Source organism: Aegilops tauschii, chromosome 6 (assembly GCF_002575655.3).
Source record: "Aegilops tauschii subsp. strangulata cultivar AL8/78 chromosome 6, Aet v6.0, whole genome shotgun sequence".
NCBI classification, from domain to species: Eukaryota; Viridiplantae; Streptophyta; class Magnoliopsida; order Poales; family Poaceae; genus Aegilops; species Aegilops tauschii.
This window is the reverse complement of record NC_053040.3, coordinates 353,475,322-353,479,810: the sequence shown is the minus strand read 5'-3', so window position 1 is coordinate 353,479,810 and position 4,489 is coordinate 353,475,322.

Here is a 4,489-nt window from a genome sequence, read left to right as displayed (position 1 = left end):
ATATGTGAGTGGGAGAAAGAGAAGAACCAATACCAAATGTACCTTGACCGATGTTGAAGATGGATCAAGATCACTCCAATGTGTAACAAGGAAATAGCACAATTGGTACCAATTCTTGTCGGTTTCTCACACCTACACAAGTAAAAGCTTATGGTGGAGTTTGGATAGGATGGTGGCACAAAATTTGATGCAATTGTTAGTGAGACTCAATAATGTTGGAAAAGATTCACAAATTTGCAAATGCAACAAGTAGACCAATAGTAAGATAAGTTACAAGGAAACACACACGCAAATAGATGGGGTCGTGCAACCAAGGGTGAGCCAAAATGTGGAAGCCACAAAGATGCTCTTGTTGCACAACACTAGAGAGACGCTAGCACAATTGCACAATAGGTGGATACGAACTTGTGCACAACCTACTAGGCAAAAATGCAACGACTTCTATCCCAAGTATGCTATATGTATGATGTTTCTATGCTATGATCCAAGATGGTCAAGTATGACAATCTTAATGTTCTATGATGCTATGGTTCTTGCTTATAAGCTCTTTGCTTATCTTTCCCTTTTGCTTAAAAGCTTGTTTGACTCTTTGTTGTTTGAGCTCTTTTCTCATGCAATGCTTCACGAACCAAGATAGCAATTGTGTATGCGATGACAACTTTGTGACACAAGAGATGATACCAAGATATGCACCACGATGATATGGTATGTATGTTATGTGAAGAATGATCACTAATGTGCACAAGTCACGTTGCCGACAATACTCAAAGGCTATTCTCGATAGGTAAGTGACGCAAAAGTAAGGCTATGTGGTTATCAATGCAATTGCGAGAATGTATGATGATATCACGATACCAAGATGAGGTTGATACCAAAATGATGCAGCAGATCATAGTAGTCCGTGGCGAAGATGAGCGGTAGTGATGTCGATGTCGAACCGTACCTACATAGCCGAAACACAAAAGGACACGGTTACCACAACTCAAATTCTCCAAGACCAAAATGTGTTAAAATCGTCGTAGGTGGGTAGTAGAAAAGCTATGGTGGAGGTATGCGGAAGTGGTGGTTGTATAGGAAGGTGTATGTGAAAGTGGTGGATGTGGCTGAAAATTTTCGGGGACGAAAAATTCAGTTTCATCAGGGTATTACGGATGTCCGGGGTTTTACGGTCGTCCGGTCATCGGACGTCCGGAGGCTGTCGGACGTCCGGTGCCTGGGCAATTTCGGGCACGGGATGAACTGCTAGGGTTCATGGTGGGAGTGGCAAAATTGGTCAAATCCGGCCAATTTTGTGGATGGAAAAGGTGGAGATGATGGGGAAAAGCTAGATCCACTCGAGTCAAAGCAAATCCATGGATCAAATCCAACAAAACTTCATCACACCAACAAATCACAAAAAAATTTGGGGCTATTTTTGGTGGGGATTTTTGGATTAGGACGAAAAAACAACAAAATCAAGCTAGAAAACGAAGAGGGGAGGCTCCGAAATCGTGATCAACGTGGCTCATGATACCAGGATGATGTAGGATGGAACCCTATACGGCCAATCTTTCACGAAAGGAGCGGATCCCGTGATGAACACGAAGAAAACAAGGGGAAAACGCAAGGAACCACGAGGGAAACACGAGAGAATCACTCAACCAACAAGAATAGATCACACATGTGCTAGATCCATGAACACAAAGGGAGATACACGATCCAAAGTCAACAGGGGGCGATACATAGGTAACCGGTTCTTCTCCGTGAGGAGGTCTTGATGGGGCCACCCAAGAGGGGGTCTTGAATACGCTGGGAAGGATCTTCTCCGAGGAGGCGCGATCTCCGAGGAGAAGGTAACCAAGTGGATGAGCAAAGCTCTCACACAAACATGAGCTAATCCTTTGCTAACCCTGACTAGGAGGAGGGACAGGTCTATTTATAGTCTTAGTACAAAAGAGGGGTGAAGTGGAGGGGTACATGGGCTTCGGTCCGAAACTGGACGCAACCAGGGTCCGGACGTCCGTGAGGGGCCAATCGTCCGGAGGCTCGCGGAGGTCCGGACGTCCGTAGATCTTCGGATGTCCATGAATTAGGTTCTGTTGCCGCGGCGTCGGACGTCCGTAGGTGTCCGGTCGTCCGGTCTTCCTCGGATTTCCGTAGATTTGGTTCTATCGTCGTAGTGTCGGTCGTCTGGAGGGACTCGGTCGTCCGGAGCCTGGGGGTCATCGGACGTCCGGTCCTGGTCGGTCGTCCGGCCGTTGTAGCGTTTCCAGGCCTGGGTTCCTTGGGCTGTTGTGACCTCCAGGGGTCGGATGTCCGGGCTGGGCTGGTCGTCCGGAGCCTGTAGCTTTTGTGATGGCTCTTCTTCCTGTCCCTCGCACTTGGTGTCCTCGTCGTCTTGTCCATTGGATGTAGATGTTCCACGGCTTTCCTCCAAGTACCTGATCACACATAGTGTTTCCGTTTGAGGTAGTAGCCATGTCTCATGTGTCAAAAGTGGTAGCTCAGAAAGGAGCGAGTTCACCTTATCTTCAATAGCCTTGGCTCGGGCTCTTGTCATTGGTCCAAGTGGTGTCGTTGGAGGTGTAGATGCGTCCATGGGGATGATCGTGGGATGCTCCGCATCACGATGTCATCCGACAACTAAATGAGAGCAATGCGAAGCTCCAGGCCGAGCGCGACCTGCTGAGGGCGAAGATCGTCGGAAGTGCGGAGCAGCAGGAGCAGACCACTGCCTTGTTGAAGAGGACCGGCGTCATCGTCGAGAAACTTATGGACGAGAATAACAAGCTGTGCATCGAGCGCAGAAGGCTGGTGGAGGAATCCGTGGATGCTCTCAAGCAGCATCTTGAGGACAAGAAAGAGCTCGTCGCCGCTCGCTGCGGAGACTAGTTCCCGCGGCCTGCAGCAACGCATCAAGAAAGTAGAGATCAGCAAGCCAGATCGTTGTCTTTCTTCTTCTTTTGCCCTTGTGTATTTCGGGCGTTGCCGCATGTGGCTTTTTTAATTATGTTTCTAAATATGTAAGACAATTATTATCCACTGTCATCGTCCTTATATTCATCATGCTTGCTATAAGTCGCAGTCGATGCTATATAGGTCCGTCGGATCTTACATCAAGATCCGTGCAAAACTTTCTTTTTAGATTTTCATTTCTCTCTCTTAAATCTCAGTCCAGTGAGACATATAGCCACACCATAGAACAGGTGCTCGGGCGCCATTAATGGAGACATTAGGAGGGAGGTGCGCGACAGGTAGCGGTCAAAGGGCTCTCCTCCCAATGAGCACGCGCAGGGGTCTGGTCGCACGCCTCCCGTACTCAAATAGCTACCCCGCACGGCACCTCCTAGCCAATAAAAAAAGGGACGCGTGGCCGCACGTAATTGGTAAGTCGAACACCCACGGTTTCAATAATACTCGTGTTTCCGATTTGTAACGTGACAGCACTTGTTCCAAAATGACTTTGTTGATTATTAATGTGTGGGCCTTCACAAATCGGACAGAAAAATTACCACAACATGTTGGTGCCATGTCATGAGACCATGCCAAGTTTCATGATTTTCAGGCGTGTTTTGGAATTACAGGAATTAAAAAACCAAGTTTCTCAATCTTTCTGGCCGAGCCACGACGCCCAGATGTTTGAATTTCACTCCCATCTCTTGCATGGGACCTAGAAATTCACCCAAGGACACACATGTGATTTTTCAAACAAATTTGGTGCACTGGAGCATGTGCTTGTAGTTCAAATTTGAATTATGCACATTGAATGCCCAGAAACTCAATTAATGTATAAAAAAGGCCAAACGAACCCGGAATAATTCCAAAATTTAGCACGGTACTTCTATTTGGTCTAATCTGGCTGTGTATAAAAAATAAGGCGGGAGAAGGCAGTGTACGTACGTCGTTTCACACACGGAGGTGACACGTTCCCTCTCGGAACCATGAGCCTTCTTGAGGGAAGCTCCGGTTTGCAAGAAGCTTACACCAAAGCTTGTCCCAATTCGGCCAAAAATATTACCGCAGCATGTTGGTGCCATGTCATGACACCATGCCATGTTTCATGATTTTCAGGCGTGTTTTGGAATTACGGGAATTAAAAAACCAAGTTTCTCAATCTTTTCTGCTGAGCCACGACGCCCAGATGTTTGAATTTCACTCCCATCTCTTGCATGGGACCTAGAAATTCACCCAAGGATACACATGTGATTTTTAAAATAACTTTGGTGCACTGGAGCATGTGCTTGTAGTTCAAATTTCAATTATGCACATTAAATGCCCAGAAACTCAATTAATGTATAAAAAAGGCGAAACGAGCCCAGAATAATTCCAAAATTTAGCACGGTACTTCTATTTTGTCTAATCTGGCTGTGTAAAAAAAATAAGGCGGGAGAAGGCAGTGTACGTATGTCGTTTCGCACACGGAGGTGACACACGTTCCCTCTCGAAACCACGAGCCTTCTTGAGGGAAGCTCCAGTTTGCAAGAAGCTTACACCAAAGCTTGTCCCAATT